This window comes from Cuculus canorus, chromosome 1 (assembly GCF_017976375.1).
Source record: "Cuculus canorus isolate bCucCan1 chromosome 1, bCucCan1.pri, whole genome shotgun sequence".
In the NCBI taxonomy this organism is placed as follows: Eukaryota; Metazoa; Chordata; class Aves; order Cuculiformes; family Cuculidae; genus Cuculus; species Cuculus canorus.
In genome coordinates this window covers 145597492-145615827 of record NC_071401.1, presented here as the reverse complement: position 1 = coordinate 145615827, position 18336 = coordinate 145597492, and the positions used below count along the sequence as shown (strand labels likewise).

Genomic DNA, 18336 nt, shown 5'->3' with positions numbered 1-18336 from the left:
CAGGAACTTCGACTTTGAGTCTGTCAAAGTGATGGCACAGACTTTCCTCCTCTCATTGCACACGTTTTTCTAATGAGATTGGTAATGTAATTAAAATAGACGTTGTCTTTTTTAAAATAATTAAGTTATTGGTGACTTCGCTGTATCAATTCATCAATTGCCAGTAGTGCTGCCACAGAGGAGATCATCTCTGCAATGGAAGCAGTGTAAACCCTATCGGATTCCTTTACTTAGTGGAAAACATCATAGTTTGCTTCTGTGTCATGCACATTTGCTGTTATAATATTTAATTTTCAGCAGTAGGCGTTTTCATACAGGCATAGGTTGAGTAGGATAGGACCTCATTTTCCAACTGCTTGAAACTCCCTGTGGACACGCTGAGAGCTCAGCCCTTCAGGCCAAATCTGGTTCTGTGCCACTCACACAGCATTCAGCTCTCATGCAGCACTGCCCACTGATGTACACACAGATCCTACCCTAGCAGGCAAGTGGGGCTGTAACTTCAACAAATTGAGGAGCCAACACCTCCTTCAGAAGCAAGACAAATCTGCTAAGCGGCATTTTGGCACTCAAGAGCCACGGGTAGGAGAGCTGCTGACTCTTCACCATCAAGCTGTACCTTGCCTCTGTGTACACTAGTGTTTTCCTTTGGCTGACATGGAGACAAATCATCTACTTAATGCTGTGCCAGGCAAGAACCTGCCCGTAGGAAGGCCTGTAGGCCCACGCACAGCTGAAATACAGCCCACAGGCTGCTTCCAGGCAAGACAGCACCTCCTGTTGTGTTCCTTATGCTGCAATACAGCAGCTGCCTCTCACCGTGCAGGAGTAATCTGCTGCTGTGTGAAACAGCTTCTCCTGAAAGCTAACTGGGAAAACAGCAGGCATCTGGGCCATGGAGCTGCAGGTCGGGGAACTGGACTTTATTTCAGGATGTGGAAATAATAAATGAAGCACAGAAGAATGGGTGAGTCCTCAGGAAAGAGAGCAAGCAGGGGAGAGCGGGAGAGAAGGAGGAGAAGAAGGCACAAGCAGAAAGGGAGGAAGCAAGCAGGAATCGGCTTAACCAAAAGACAGTGCAGGAACACGTGGAAATCCCAACAATGAGAGTACAGTCAGAGTATCAAAAGGAAAGGATGAGAGCAACCAAATGAAACAAGAGGAAGTTCAATTAGAGCTGACCTTGAAAAAGAACAGCAAAGAGGCTGGCACCATCAACCAGTTAGTAACTTGCAGTTAAAATTCCTGGCTGATATTTTCAGAATGGCAAAGGAGGGTAAGCCATCTGCTCCCTTAGCACGTTGACAGTAACCAGGCACCTATCTGACTTTTCTCAACAATATACTCCACAGAGATGCAAGTTATCTCAGAAAACCTGTTGACATGTGTTAGGAAACAAGAACAAAACGCTCACTTAAACCTCTTGTCATGTTACTTTGTAATATGCAGTGGAATCCAGAGGGAACAAAACTCAATTGGGTGATGTCTGCTAATCATGCTTAGATTTCCCTTGAGCTTGTTAACTATGTTGTCATGCAACGAACTGACACAACCATGCCAGCCTGCATCTGACTCCTGCTCTTGACAGCCTCAACAGAGCAATGCTTGTGGTGGCAAGATGGAAAACCTCTCATCTTGCAACAAGAGACTACGTGCTTACTTCTGCACCACAGTGGATGGAAAGCTGAGGGGATGCTCATCACCTGGCAACAGCCACTTATTGATAATCCTTGCACTGATTTTGTGGATAGCCTTCAGCATATATTCAAGTTTTAAGATATTTCCACGGGTCTCTTTCTGCCTTCAGATATATCAACACAATGTGTGAGTGGACATCTGTGGAAGGACAGCCATGTTTGGAGCAATAAATCTAGCTGCATGGCTTTCCACATGTATTTTCAAAAGAGAAAAGCAAGAGATTATTTATTATTGTTAAGTTTTCAGTTTTTCAACAAAACAAGTTTGGCAAAGCTTGGCATGGCATGGCATTTCTTGGGAAGAAATTAAAGCAGAATAAAACAATTGGTTCTCAAACGAATTAGAATTTTTGGGGGGGGTTTACCTCACTTGCCACAGTTTTGGACTCAAGAGGCTCACATGTTCAAACACGTGTTGGTATTTTTCAGTGCAAGTTGAACTTCCATAAATCAAGAAATTAAAACAATAAGAGTTAGAAGAAAGAAAAGAAAAAAAAAGATACCCCACCAAACACCCCACATTTTGTAAACTTGAAGCATATACAAAAAGCATAAGGGCTGGAAAGTTTGTAGGCCATTCCAAAGAACAGAGGAGAGCCGAGAATTTCCATGCTGGTGTTCAGTTTGCAGAGAGTTTTCTTAAGTATCACCAGTGCAATACAGCTCTGATGTAGTCACTGGCAGAAATTTTCCAAAGCATGTAAAACTACAGCAAAAATTTTGCTTGAAATCTAGGGAGTTTGTGCATCCCGGTGACAGAGACACTTGTGGAAATTGTGTATGTGTTGTGAGTGACAGCAGCAGAACCATGCTGTCTCTTTGAGGTGTTTGCAAGAAGTCAAGACCCTGCAGCTAGAGGGGGTGGCAGGGCAAGGGAGTGGAGGCAGCGTGCTGTCAGGACAATGATGCTAACCAGAGTCCGAGTTCCCTGTTCTGTGTTAGACAGCTGCTCACTTGCTTCCCAAATTCTCTATTATCTTTCACAGCAGCAGTGATTTCCTTTTAGAAACGTGCTTTTTAAGGATTTTCGCAAGGAGCCAGTACATCCAACTTCTCTATTTAGAGAGATCTTCACAGATTTCAGGAGGCCTCTGTTGGAAATGGATCACTTATAGTGTTCAAGATGTTTCATTAAGCCACTGATACATGAAAAGGTGCAACAACTCTCCTGTCTTATTTCTGCACTCTTGCAAACCTTAAAAAAAATCTTCTCTACTTTCTTGAGTGGCTATTTAACTGGAAAATCTAGGCTTCACAAATCTTACTTATTTTTTCAGTTTGTAAAGCTGTCAATTCTTTCTGTGTAGCAGTTTCACTATTGGGGGCTTGCCTTATCTACTCATGAATATAATAGATGTGTGCATACCAAACTGAGTGGAAAAGGGACCATTTCTCTAGAGCTACACCCAGCACAGAAAACAAGTTAGTCTGCTTCTTCTTCTGCCTGTTATTTCATAATGGCAGGTGAGGAAAAGAAGAAGGGAAAAAAAAAAGACTCTAAAATGACAAAATGTCACCAGGCTTTCAAGTAGATTGCAAAGGAAGTTAACTAAAGACGTGAACAAGAGTGAAAAATTTTCTAGTGAAAAATAAATCTGAATGTTATAATAATATTCTATGGTTTCAATACCCCCAAGAACAAATTATGATGAGCTTCTTCTTGGAAAAAATACATTATTTCCTCATTTAATTCTCTACTGTGGAAATCCTGTTGGCACGTAACAGCCACAGTGCTGTCTCAGTGGTAATATCCCCTTGTCAATGAGCTTAGAGAGACCTTTTGTGGCTTGTCTCTGTTCAACATGAATATCTGCTTATCAGCAAAGCCAGACCCAGATCAACTGGAGCTGGCAATATAGGGGCAAAGAAATCCTGTGCTAATCCTTGAATACTAGAGAGCCATCTCCATCTGAAAGGCAGCTGAGCTGGCAAACTGCCTCCATTTCTTATTTCCCTGGAGTATTGTGGCCATTCCCACCTCCAGCAATAGCGTCGCTAATGCTTCCAGTAAGACTAATACTTACACACATGCCAAAGTGGCTCCTCATGATTATATTAAAGAAAAGCAGGAGACAGCAGTACAAACTGGAGAATTTGTAGAGCTAAATGCTCTGCATATTAAGCAGATGAAATTGTACAAAGGAAGCAAGCAGGGCTCTGAAGCCCTTGCCTTTTTCCTTCCCAGTCCTGGATCTGATGTAGTTCATGTTGTGTGCTTGGGAGACATGCTCTGTTTCCTGCACTAACTGTACAAGTCCTGATTTCATGGTGACAAGAGTGAAAGGGGCACCAGACACATCATTAATACAGCAGGGATTTCCTTCAGCTGAGAGACGTTGTTTTGAAGAGTGCTGGTCTGAATAAAATCAAGAAGCTGGATGTATTTAATATGTAGGGCCTGCCAATATGCATTAGAGCTCATCCAGATAAAAGATGCCTAAGGGACTGACAGCTCACAGGTTCTCAGAGGAAAATGCTGCAGCCTGCCTAGTACTAATGGGGATCCTGAAAGGAAAGGGAAGAAACAATTAACTAAGAGGTCATAATATACAACAAATAGATAATTATTTATTAACTGATGACAATAAGAAGCGTTTTCTGTTTGGAGCACCAATTACATAACTTTTCATATGTTTATAAGAAAAGAACAGGTTTCATATTTCCAAATAACGGATCTTCAAACACAACTCTGTAATTCTTGCATCAATGCTTCTAAGTAATTTTAAAATACCATAAAAATTCAATTTCTTTCCCAAACATTTTATGACTTTGGGCGTTAAGAAGTCACCCTTCAAACATCTTAAGCCTTTTAAACCATCTGTTTCACTAGTATGTTCCATCTATTTTTTGCTTGCATTTGCATCCACTGCTTTTCTTCCCCTTGCACCTTTTCAGACACCACTATTTCCCAGTTTCCCAGATTTCTTCCACATGGCAGAAAACCCCTTATAATACCTGAAATGTACCTGACCTGATGATAACAACAGACACCTCGATAAATAAAACTTGTGATTTGCCTTTGTATGGCAAATTGCTCATTTGCTTTCTAGTCATATTTGACCATGTTATGTAGCAGCACTTAATACAGAGGGAAGAATAAGCTAGGAATTTGAGCACATTTGCTGATTTATTTTGATGATGGAACAGAAAGGCAATGTTTTACTGTGTTCTGGGAACATTTCTGACACAACTGTCAGACAGCTTGATACCAAATTCTTTCCCTAACCGTTAGGGAAATGGTTGGACTCTACGATCTTAAAGGTCTTTCCCAACCTAAACAATTCCATGATTCATCTGGAGGACTGTAGAGGTCCAGCCGGCTATGTCTGTCTCAAGCCCTTCGATGACCAATTCAAATTGTGCTGAGCATTTCCAGGAAATATTTTTCTTTGCTTTTTTTGCATGATTACTTTTGATCACATGGGGACACATGAAAAACTGTGTGGGTTTGTGTAATACATCCCTTTCTCTCACACTGTGTACCCACACACATCTCACCTCGGCAAGGGTGACAATCCTCTCTCCCAGAGCTGGACTGAGCACCCAGCCTTTGCAGCATCACCAGTGCCTGCTTCCCAGCTGCAACCTCACAAACATCCATGAGATTCTGCTCTAGCATGATTGCAGGTTGGACCTGCAAGCCAAATATACTTGTGGTGCCAACCACAAGCCTTTGCAGGACAGTCAGTTCGCAAGTGTTTTGTTTTCTTCGTAAAGCATCTGACCAGGTTCCAAATGCCATTTAAGAAGTCATGTAAGCATCACATGAGTATGGTGTTGACAAAAACTTTTATCACCAGAGGTGCACTGCAATAATCAGAAAACGTATTTTAAATGTCTAATGATAATTTTTTTCACTAACTGTTCTTTATCAAGCTGTCTTCTCTCCTGGTTCCTGTCTGTGTGCCTATCTAGTTTTTGCATTCATGCTGGACTGTGTAGGAGCCCTCCATAATCGGCTCCAAATTCCAGAAGCTATGTTTAGGTAAAATGCATCAGATAGCATAATATGAGTGTGAGAATTTGAATAGTTTCTGGACCCAGATAAAGTCCCGAGTGAACAGGCTAGCGGACTCAGCTTGGATGTGGAAATAAAGCACAATATGATTATAACAGAGTCCTCTGCCATCAGCTTGGGGGAAGATCACAACACAAGCGCCTTGGTTTCCTCATTTAGGAAGACAAGCTTTATATTGCAGAGTGCAGAGATACTGTAAGGTCCAGCTCACATTCCTGCATACTGCACCACTGGACCAAGCCTGAGCATCTTCAAGAGCTCTGGTTCCCCCACTGACCAATAGCTGAATTATAAAGCTTTTAAGAGTTACAAAATTGGCCAGCCTTGTTTAAGAACTCAATCATCAAGATTTTCAAAGCCTGGCAAATATGTAGCCACCACGAGTGGTGTCAGGGGTAAAAAAATTCTTGGAAGAAAAAATGTGGAACCATGTTGTAACTAAGAATGTTATGGATTGATCTGCACAGTTATTTTAGTTTCTCCTTCTCCCATACTCGCAGAACTTCTTTCCCAAGCCTGCAAAGGGGAGAAGGAAGAGGTGGAGGGGAAGGGAGAGCATGAGGTGACTCTGCAGCCCAATAGCCTGCACAGGGTGCAGTGGAAGGAATTTCAGCCACACGCAGTGCCATGAGCTCTTGTGGGGTACATGCACAAATGCAGCATGCCTAACTTGTTACAGAGAGCATGAGCACTGCAGCCAGGAGAACAGAAATAGGGACATCCTACAAACCTCAGGCAGAAGTTATCTGAGAACCACACTGTGGCGACTCTTTCCGCATATGTGTTGTGACTAGCAAGACAGGTAGGCAGTCACTATTTAAGTATAATTAAATGAAGATATGGCTAACAATTGAAGCGGTATCACTAAGTACTCCTGTTCCTCCTTGGGACAATCTGTATTTGATCAGAACAAAGTGGTGCAGTCCCATGTGACTGAAGCTTACTGACAAAAGCCACTTTTACTGCGGATGTGAATTTACAGAAAAAATGTGTCCGAAAGTAGACTGTGAAATCAGCCAGTCAGTTAAGACCAAACTCAACAGAGCTCTGAGTTTAGCTAGAGACCTGCCTTGCTCTGCTGGGTTTATTTTCGGCTCTTGCCCAGACCCAGTGCCTTGAATTTATAAAGCCCAGCAGGTATAAAAGCTTGTGTGTTTAAATTGGTCACCTCGTAAATCCATGGCTTTATCATCCCTACCCAGTCACAGAACTGAGTAAATAAAAAACAAACAACCTCAAAAAAACACTAGGGTACAACTTAGCTCAAGATTTCAGAGGCTGGCATGGATGGCGGGGTGTTAACTACAGCAGGCTTAGGAAGCGAGGAAGTATGTTGATTCCCTGCAGCTTTGCAGAGACTTGCAGACTCGAGGATATTGGCTTCCCTCTGTTAAGAAAACCAGCTAAATTTGGCCAGCGTTTACACTTGCATATTCGGTGTTTTCCATAGTCTTAAGCTGAAGTGCAGAGTTGATCTTCCTATGTGTTACAACACATAGGAATGGCAGGCAGTGCATTAAAACACCCAAAATGTTATTCTCCATTTTAAGACCTGATACAAAAGGAAAGAAATCTTATGGGTTCTGTGGATAGAAAAAGCATTTTTTTTTCTCTGTAGTTTTTTTATTTTTTATGAAGTTTTTACTTTGAGCAAGTCACTTAACTGCTTTGTACCTCAGCATGCCTGATTGCATAAATTTAAGTTAAATAAAGTATGGAAAGTTCCAAATTGGGTCAAGTTTGAGAGAGACTGAGATGCATGGTGATATAAATACAGATTGCAGAGGTCTTCTATAATATTTAAAGTAAGTATAGTGGCTATTTAAAATTAAATTTGCCTGCAAACTGTATTACTTTTTAACATGGAAGAATATGTAGAGTTCTCAGCTCAAATCAGAGCTGCCAAGGCCACGAGAGTCCAATTTTAGAGCTGACCACCACAAAACCGTTGTGGCTACCTAGGTAAATGTTAATTGTGTAAGAAAGTAGTGCATGGATGACCTTTTATAAATAAGCCAGGTTAAACACCAGGATCTCTGTCCCCTTTCTTACTTACTGTAATATAAACATGGTATCCAAACATCACCCAGTGAGTGACAGGGTTATGAAAATCTGATATCATCGCTCAACTCCACAGAAATAGTGGATCACCTTCATGTCTTGGTGATAGACCCTGCATGTCCACCTGTATTTTCCTAAGACCTGCAGGAAGAGCTTTGGTTAAATCACTTCGTATTGAAATCTATACGTAAAACCAGGGTAAGACCACATCACATTGAGCACTAATAATAATGTACCCTGCCTGATAACAAATACATAGAAGTCTTTCATATTATGCGTTTAATAATTTTCTTTCTTCTTGCTTCAGTTCCCCATTATTAGTATCTCATTCCTGAAAGAGGAAAATTGCTTTGGATTTCTTCAATTACTACTAAAGCATGGCAGAGCACTTCTAAAAAATCAGAGATTTGAACACCAGGATCATTGAGCTTGCCCTCCCACGTAGTACAGCTTGTATAGTTTCTCCCAGCAACTCCTGCTGTAAGTTTATAATTTCTGATTGAAAATCTAACTCTAGGTCTCATTTGTAAATACTCACTGGTGAGGTCCAGACCAAACCTGTATCTAAGCCTTTGCTGCTGCAGCAAAAGCAAGACAGCAGCTCCCTGAATGTGTGAGTAAAGAAAACAGCATTTTGTCTGGCTGTGATGATCTCCCAAGTTCAGCAGGGGCCGTGTGACCGTACAATACTCCAATGCAAAGACACTTGCTTAAGCACCCCAGAAGGCCTCCGATGTTCATGCTGTAAAGCAGCAGCTGTCTCCTGGGCAGCGAGGTCTTGAGCAGCAACTGCTGCTAGTGCATCATCTGCATAGCTAGCCAGTGCCTGGCAGCAAACCCTACCTGAACTCCTTTTTCAGTTTGTGCTACCCTGAAGGATGAACAAGAAACATTGCCAGGCAACACAGGAATGGCAGCTGGTTTATCAGCTTTGACCCTGCTCTCCCTCTTTCTATTTGTCATTGATTCTCATGGCAGAGCCCATCCCCTGGGGCTGCCGTCAGCCACAGCCCACCAAACTTTCTTTGCTAGCGAGCAGCAGTAAGGCTGCAGACTTTGATCAAACTGCTAGGTCTTTGCTAGCACATCCGTGCAGTCACAGCACCTACCTGATGCTCCTTGATACTAATGAAACCTTCTGGCTAGCGAAAACTGTGGTGGCAAACCTATTTAGTATCTGAGTATTACCACCTAGTAAGTATAACAACTGCTCTGTGTTAGCAAAGAAAGGTGAGTTTTGCCAAGAGGAAGCACAGAACCTGCTGTTAACTAAAATGGACAGCTTGGCTGTATTTTAGGTTTCAGAAGTGCTCTTTAGAGGCTCACAAAGGTTTATTGCTGATTATATTCTACCTCCCTGTGCTGTTTTTTTTCTTAACTTTCTTCCAAGTACATGGTATAGTGCTGTGTGTTGGATTTAGAATGAGGCTGGTGTTGATAATATTGATATTTTAGTTGTCGCTAAAGAGTCAAGGACTTCTCAGCTTCTCATACAGGCATACCAATGAGAAGGAAGGGGTTGCACAGGAAGCTGTGAGGGAACAAAGTCAGGACAGCTCACCCCCAACTGACCAAAGGGATATTCCATACCATATGACATCATGCTCAGCATATAAAGTTGAGGGAAGAAGGAAGGGGAGGATGTTTTAGAGTTACAATGTTTGTCTTCCCCAAGTAACTATGATGGAGCCCTGCTTTCCTGGAGAGCATTGACCACTACCTGCCAATGGGAAGTAGTGAATAAATTCCATGTTTTGCTTTCCTTGTGTGCACGGCTTTTGCTTTACCTATTTAAAATGGTTTTATATCAATCCATGACTTTTCTCACTTTTACCCTTCCGATTCTCTCTCCGATCCTACTGGGGAGGGGAATGAGTGAGTAGCTGTTTGGTGCTTAGTGGCCAGCTGGGGTTAAACCCTACCAGCTGCTGGCTCTGACCATTCATGAGACAGGCATGTGCTATGCTTTCTTTAAAAAAATTAGAATTTTTCTTACCTGTCCAAGGCCGTTGATGCTCTATGCTAAGCATAAAAACATGCACTTAGGAGGTTAGACAATTAGATAGTATATTCCTTCTTCACTGCCTACTTTGCCTTAGGAAAATATACAGGTCTTACAGCATCATGTGAAAGCAACTAGCTATTGCTTCTATTAGTCCAAGTTGTGGGAGGCTCTGGTGAAAGCTGCAGTTGTAGATGCCTCACTGAGAATTAAATCCTGTTGGTGTCCACTCTGGTTTCAAGCCAGAGGACAGCTACCTCAGAATTACCTCAGAGTCCTTAGCACATCACAACCATCCAATGACCAGATCGAGAGAAAGGCAGACTGACAGGGGAAGAGCTGAAGATGTAGGTTCTTCTGAACAGAAGCACTCATGTATTTTCAGCTGTTATCGTATAAGAGCAATTACGGTGCTGGGAGTTATACAGACCTGGGCTAAGAATGGTCTGGTTGAAAATTTTTAGATTTGTAAGAGTAGGTTGAAAACCAGACTGCTCATCTCAAAGAAATTTCACCATTTCAAAATATGTGTTGCTCCAAAATAGCACAACAAAAAATTCCAAAATTTCTTGTAACATATAAATGTTGTATCAAATATCCCCTTCCTTTGTAGGCTTTTTTCCCAGACAGATCTTCAAAAAAGGCTTTTCCAGAGCCTGCCTCACAGCTGATGAGCTCTTGTCTTTCAGTGGAGAAACGCTGCACTAAATGTTACTGGCTGACTACTTCTAACAGCGGGGTTAAAGGAGCATTATGAGGTTTGGATATCACAAGTTAACAGGATGTTAGTGTTATTATTTATTCCAAGCAACCAAAGCTAGCCATCAAACTTTTCTGTCCAAAAGATGAAATGCCACAGCAATGCAGAAGCTCATGTTTTATATCTTCCTCTGATTATTGCATTACTTTTACTGGAAGATTTACCTAAGTCTAAAATTGGGTGCAAGGTAGCAGAACAGAGTGTACACAAAAGCTTGCAATGCTACTTGTTTAACTGGTAAGTATCTCAGAAAGCAGAGCCAATTCTATCCCTTCTACCTCAAACAAAATTCTCATCAACTTCAATGGGATTCTCACTGAAATTAAAAAAAGTTTGGGCTGTGGCTCTGATCACTGTTTCTGCAGTAGAAGGCTGATGATTGTGCATGGCTGGCTTGACTTTTGCAGTAGATGCCAGTGAGACCCTTGAGATCTGCCACTGCCCTGCTCTTTCTGTAGATTGCTCCTAGGGAGGGGACAATAGTTACACAGTCTGACTGTGGGGCTCAGCAAAAGAGGTGGCCTTTCAAGACAGAGGCATGACATGTAAGCCAGAGACCCGTGAACTGTGACCAGGAGCTGGAGACATCAAAGAATCTTCCTGGGAAAAGCCTTCCTGCACATTAATACAGACCGTCAGCTCTAGCTCTTGACAGGCACCATCCTCTCCTATGCCTCCTATTTCTTTGGAGCTGGCCCATTAAATGGCCACAAGAAACTCTCATACATGAAATTACCCCTGTGGGGAACACAGGGGGAAGCCCTGACTGAAAGGCTCTCTTGAATTATTAAGGTTGCCCAGAGCAAACCAAGGTAGCATCCATGCTAATTCCTGACAGCCTCTTTCAGTTTTATTATAAGACAGCACCCCCCTTCTTCGCCTACTCCTCTCTCCTGTTAACAGAAACTTCTCAAGGCTGCTGAAATAAGTAAGGAAGCCTGCCTGCAGGATTAACTAAATACACACAGGACTATTTTAGATAGACGCATCAAGCTAAATACAGCAGCCTTCAGCTGCTGGCAGGACTGCAGCATTTCATCCAACTTCTCTCTCTCCAAAGCACGTTAATGCTTTAGCAAGCAGAAGGGAAATACAGGCATTGAGTCTCATCTCTAAGCAGCAAACCCAAAAAATTCTGGGCTAAAAAATGAAAAAAGTGCTTCCTAACTCATCACATTATTTAGTTTCTTTGCCCACATGGTGTATATACACTTTCTGGCATCTGCCTGTGATGGACACAGCGCATCAAAGGTGTACGCGGTGACTCAGGGACAGAAACACTCAGTCCATCATCTCTGGGACATGCAATCATTCTTCATCCAAATTTTTCTCTTTTTTGTTTTTTTTTTTTTTTTTTGCTATAACCAACTGAGCTGTGCTGCATGAGAAAACTGATTTTCTTCACTCTGTTCCCTGAGGAGGATCTATATTTTCTAGCATCTTCCTCTGGAGCTCTGGAGTTTATCAGCTTATTCTGCAGAGTTAGGTAAAAGACTTTCTGCAGTCATGAATGCAATGTATTACAGGGCTGTTCAGCCTTACTCTAAGCCCAGCAAATTACAGATTTAAGTGGGGGAGGAAGATGACAGCATAACGGATGTGTTCATTGTATTATACAAAAGAAGACAACCACACAGGGCCAAGGCACCCTATAATAAAAATAAAATATTTTATCTAAAAAAAGGGTGTTACTATATTTTAAACAACAGATTTTAAAGGACTGAATAATCTTGGAGCTGAGTGTTCTGCTGCTATTGGTTTTGCCTTTTTAATAGTCTATGTAAACTGCTTGTGTTTGCTTATAAACTTAATTTAGTGTGGGTGAAAATTTACCAGTCCTTCTAAATTAAAATTATTTTGCATTTGACTACATAAGAGGCATGGTGTAAGCACTTCTGGCTGTTTTTTTTTCTACCAGGCTTGGAAGTACTGAGTCCCAGTGGAGTGAGAATTTCTCCATTCACTTGGAATGGAATGATGCAGCAGTTAACCTCTTATTCTGCTCCAAATAATGTGAATGGTTTTAAGTATCAGTTTTACCAAAAAGTGGCTTATTAGTATCTTTCCTTAAACAGACCTGTGGTTTTAAAGGGCTAGAACCTGCTAGTTAAAAAATATTTCCTTCTGTATTTGTGCCATTGCCAACTAAATGTAAAATCAAATAGTAAATTAAAATGTAGGGCTTGATGTAACACACATTCTACACTCGAGGAATCTGAACAAACAGCCATTTGGTTTGACCATGAAGGCCTGGCTGAAGACACCGATTGTCATCTTTTAAAATGAGTCGGTATGTGTGTGTTTTCTCTTGGGTGTGAGAAGAAATAAGGAAGCCAATGCTTTTCCATACTTCCAAGTTGAAGTATACAGGGAATAAGTGCTGGATTTAGTATGTGCTGAGAGCAGGAAACAAATCAGTCAAACTCCACAATGTCTGGCAAATATGAAATTTCCTTCTTCGAAAAAAAGGCACACCCCTCTCCCCAACTTTGCATGGCTCTTCACCTGTCACTCCAGTCCTTCTGTTTTCCTTCCTTTAACAGGAACTCTGACTTCTTTTTCCAACCCACAGGAAGATAATGCTGCTGCTGTTCTTCAAGCTAGAGTATTATACAACACAATGACTGTCTGTCTTGTTCATATCCCAGTCTGATGGTTTACAGCAAAATTTAATGTGCTTTTAGAAACAAATACAGTTATTCTCTCAGAAGTGATTTGGAGACAATACTCCCTGTTTTAGGAAGCCTGAAAAAGGCATCTTTCCTACCCCATCCAATCTACTTTTTTACACCCTCACCTCTAGCCCTTCCCAAGACAAGGCACCACAGGCCATGCCGGAAAAATGATCTTTTCTTTCCCCTTGATGTCAATCTGGTGGCAATGCAGAATTCAGCCCTTTGCAATGGAGTACTGTCACTAGGACAAAGATCATTTCCAGCCTGAAGGCCACATTACAGCTTTCTCCTCCTTTTTCAAGGCCATCTCATTATTTTTTTCCCCTTTATGAGCAGGGTCTAAATTACAACCGTGTGCCTTGGATCACCTTTCCTGTGGCCAGTATAATCTGCTTATGGCAACAAAGTCATACTGCACTCTTGCTTTAGTGTTTGATCTGTACAGACACAGTAGGATTATTTTCCATTAAACAGACAATAGATGAGTGCCTGTAACCTGAAAGCCAGGCATCCTTAGTTCTGCATAATCACTTAATTTTCCTTGATAACCATATTATAAATATATATATGTCTACAACGCTGAACCAGTAACAGATATGCTACAGCTGCTATTCAAACCTCTGCTGTTTGTCAGCATTCAATAAAAATTCCTTGACATTTTCTAATCTCTAGCGAATACCATGACAAACTATAAAGGATAGAAAGAAGTGCAAAATTATGGAGAGGGAGCATGGCTTCCCCACTGCTTTCACATAAAGGAAACAATTGTACCCCACAAATAACAAGCATATCTAGAAATTGAAATGTTTCCATTTGGTCTTACTGAGTCTGTTTGAAAAGTTTTGATCCAGGGCTTTGTAATATGGGGGCAATCCAAGCCAGGTGAAAACACAGAGAAACACTGGAGTGAGTGAGGGGGAGGGATATGGGAGGCAGAGCACTGGTGTGGTTTCAAAGAAAATGCTCTTACAACAGCTCTGAAAATGCCTTGGGTGTTTTGTTTGACATTTTGAGATAGCAATTTCACCTACCAATAGATTATCAGATCAAGTTGCTGTACCTTTATGAGCTATTAATTGTATCTGGGCCAGGGCATTCTCTGTTATGCCAATCTGGGAAATCTGTACTTATTTCCTTATTATGAAAGTGGCAGGAAAAGGGATCTTTAGACTAAAAATTTTTAAAAAAGGATAAAACATCCTAGAGTGTTTACTGCAAAACTTGACATTTTGAAGAATTTCCAGACTGAATAAAAAGTGATTTTACACCCCCATAGACAGAGTAGCATTCTCTGGGGGGAGAACACCACAACACAATACAGCAGTCACTGTGCAATAAGAACTAGGCTCAGATTTTTTCATTTTTTGTTAAAGAAGGATAATTGGATTTCTTTTTTTTTTTGGGAAAGTGCAGCATTAATGACATAAACAAAAGGAATTTTTGGAAGGTGCAATGAGATTTGCAAGGTGGAAAAAGCCTGAATTAACTTAAGAATAAAGCAACAACCTTTATTATGGAGGAGTTGGGGAAGTTAAGGGCATTATGTTTCAGTCCTTTAGGGTAGAATTTGCAATACTACAACACCTCCCCACACACAAACAAACAAACAAAAGATATAGTACCCTTTCTGGGGGAGGAAAGATGATGTGGAGGACACTGTGGTTAGTTACAGTTAACACTGTATTTAGTGTTAACATCAATAAGAAGCACAACTTTTGCATCCCATCATGGCCCTCACTACTAGAGTACATGTCCTCCTAACATCCACCCAGGAAAATGATATCATTGCATGAATTAATCATCTGGGCAATTAATGGCAAAAGCAACCTCAGGTTTCCAGCACAGTCTCTGGCACCAGTGAATTGGTGATGATGTAAGTTTCCCTGGGAATATGCTGGCATTTTGCCCATTCCAGAGCATTACTGTTGACTCTGAGGGGAGAAGCAAACAATGTAGTCACCCAGCCGGCAGTAAATGCTGCAAGCAAATGCCAGGCTACCGCTGCCGCAGCATCAGAGGAACGCTCCTTCTGCCAAATCCCCATGTGTCTCTCCCAAGGAAGATGCACATCCCAAAACAAGCAAGTGCAGGAAGGCTTCCTCTGATGTGCAAAGAGATGGACTCTCCATGTGCGTCCAATATCTGCCCCTTTTTTAGTAAGGAGAGCCTCCTGCTCTGCACCTGGAAGCTCTGCATCCTTTTGGAGTATGTAAATAAGCAAGTTATTTAATAATTGTTCTTTTATTGGGGCAGAGGTAAGGGAAGAGAAGCCAACTTTACTGACAAGTTTATTTTCAGGTGGACAGGCTTTATTTGTTTTGGTTTGCTTTATTTGTTTTGGTTTGCTTTATTTGTCAGCTCACTCTGTTGCTGAGTACTTTGAAAGCTGGAGTCAAGCTCAACTATGACCATGCTTTTTCTAACTTGGAGGAGCTGAGGGATGGCAAAGCCATGAGAAATGAAGAGACAAAAAAACTGCTAGCCTATGTTGAATGCCCCTGTCTTAGACCTGTTTTTCAGTCAGCTATTCCACGTGAGATGAGGAGGGCATGGCTTTGTCCTGTGGGAATGTGCAGCACATTCCCTTGGGGTTTTCCATCATCAAATACAAATACCTTCTGTAAGGAGGGGCCTTTTTTGTACCTGTGCCAAGTCATTGCCCTCAAGTGCACAAGCTGTGAGATAGAGGGGGTCAGACTCAGCAGCACATCGCAGAGACTTCAGGAGAGCTCATGTGCAGAGGGTGAATGTGAACAGGGAGATGCCCTGCAATGTGAAAATCAGTCATGTTTGTATTTTCCCATCTTCAGACTACGAAAGAAAAGCACAGAAAAGAAAGGAGTTTGGGTAGGGGAAAGCTAACCCCTAATGTAAGCACATTGCTGTCAGGGAGGAGGCAGAGCTTTGGGCAAACAGGTTTGCTTGATCAGGACAAACCATTTTGTTGCATCTCCCTGGGGGCTTTCTGTCTTTCTGCTCTTTTCAGAGGGAGCAACCATGAAAAGCATAACTCCCTCAGCACTCATCATAAGACTTAATTTCCATCTGAGATGAGATATCCACAGGTGAGCCATATCTTTGTCTCAACAATGCCTTTCTCTGGATCCTGGCTTGAAAAGAATGAAGTAGTGAAAATGTATGAGAAGCAGCTAAACCTGTTAATGCCTTACAGCAGGCTACAATCCTTACTCTGGTTAGTGACTGGGCTAAGGTTGTCCAGCTCGGGACATCCTTGTCTTGAAGGTTTACAAATATGTAAGCTGCAGAAGTGCAATTATAGCATCATCACTGAAAACAACATTCCATGCCTGCATGGCATAATGCCACTTGTCACATTTGTAATTCAGCTTCCCCCACCTGCCCTCTCTGTTTAGCAGTCGTTTGTTATCAGAGCAAAAGCAGTGAAACAAAGGGAAGAGCAGAGGCTAATTTGCTTGATGTGCTCCTGCTCTTCCAGATAACATCAATTGTGTGAATTCCAACGTGGTCCTCAGACATGCTCTCCCTTTCTTCACATAACTAAAAGGGAGACAGAAAACCTGCGGAAACAACTTAATAGGTTGCCACTTTAGCAGCAGGCAAACAGGAGGGTTTGATCATCAGTTCTTCTAACCATTCAGATAACCTGATTACCATCCTTGCTTTCCAGGTGTAGCTGCCTCAGCAGATAGGATTAATCCACTTTCCTATTCACTTTCACTCTCCAGGTTAGAGCATCTGATTACACAGATTGCTTGCAATTCACCTCCATTTGCCATGCCTAATGCTCCTATCTTACCTCCTCTTTCTCATTTTCACATCTCACTGCAGATCCGATACATACACAGACAGATGCACATGTACTTGTTCTTTTTTGTTTGCAAACAGCTTGATAAGAGCCTCGACATTTCCATTTTCAATCAAACCAGAAAGCATTACTATTTTCACCATGTTGCCCATGAGGTTATTTCTCCCTTTTGACTCTTCTCATCACATTTATAATGCCCAGGTTTCATATGTTGCTGCTCTATCCACATAAAACACAAGCATCTCGTTATAGACATGCACAATGAAAATGCAGTCTTATAAAACCCTGCAGCGCATATAAAGACAAAGGCACAAACCACATGCACTGAGCAAATGCAACAACACACATTCCTATTCCCTCTAAACCCTGCAGGAAAACATTGCCTGCGGACTGCTTTCCTATAAACAAAAACACCCCTTCAGCACAAGGTCAATATGTGATCCTGGCAAACATCGTTCCGATTCGCTCTGTTACCTTTCTTTAGTCTGCTAATCCTGGGGGGCCTGGACCGATTCGCTTTCCCTCCTGCACACCAACTGCCAGTCCCTCCTGCTTCACATTCACAGCACACTAGCAGGATTCACCGTCATCCTATTCTGCTGGGTCCTTATCGCCCTATTGGCCAAAGCCAGACAGTAAATGCAATTAGGCTCCTCCTTATAACTATGTTATCACAGGAACAGGATGAATAATTTAGTAAAACAACAAGGGTTTGCAGGCTCTGGTGTCACAGACGTCACCCCCTCCCGGCAGGCTTTTATCAAAGAGAGGCAGGTAAAGAAACCAGATCTCTCACTCTCATGAAAAGGAGACCTTAGATTGCCCACTTGTATTTCCCATTCAATCCTCCTTCTCCTCCTCCTCCCAATGGTATTCCCTTTTCATTGTTGTACATCCATCTGCAGCCCACAACACATTATTTCCCTGCTGAATAGTCATTACTATTTCAGTGGATGCAAAGATTTCTGTCCAGGCAAAGTGATACTGCAGCACATCAAACATTTTGCCTCTTTCCTGAGTGACAAAAGAATAAAACTGTTCTGCAGAAGGGAGTGACAAGACAAGCAGATCACAAGGAAATGGGAGTCTGCCTCGTATCTTGATATCTTCTATTCAGCAAAAACGCTGTTATCCCATTGGTTCAGACACACCAAGTAATGGTTCCTGAAAGAGAAAAGCTTGTATATGCACCATTAGGGGACTGTAATTTCATATCTGCTGCGGGAGTTTGAACGCCCACATGAAAAAACCACACTGAAGCAGCAGTTTGCCCCCAAACCAAATGATTAATTTGCTCAGAGGAGATCTTATAGCGACCTTCCAGTACCTGAAGGGG

At 41.9% G+C, this 18336-nt stretch overlaps 1 protein-coding gene across 1 annotated transcript in view; it reads right to left on the bottom strand.

Moving 5' to 3' along the window:
* The window catches only part of SYN3 (synapsin III), a 210346-nt gene extending 192739 nt beyond the window's left edge, over positions 1–17607 (bottom strand). Inside the window, exon 1 of the mRNA XM_009557594.2 lies at positions 17475–17607. The gene's annotated coding sequence lies outside the window, so the exon portion shown is untranslated. The remainder of the gene's footprint in view (positions 1–17474) is intronic.
* Between the last annotated feature and the right edge of the window lie 729 nt (positions 17608–18336).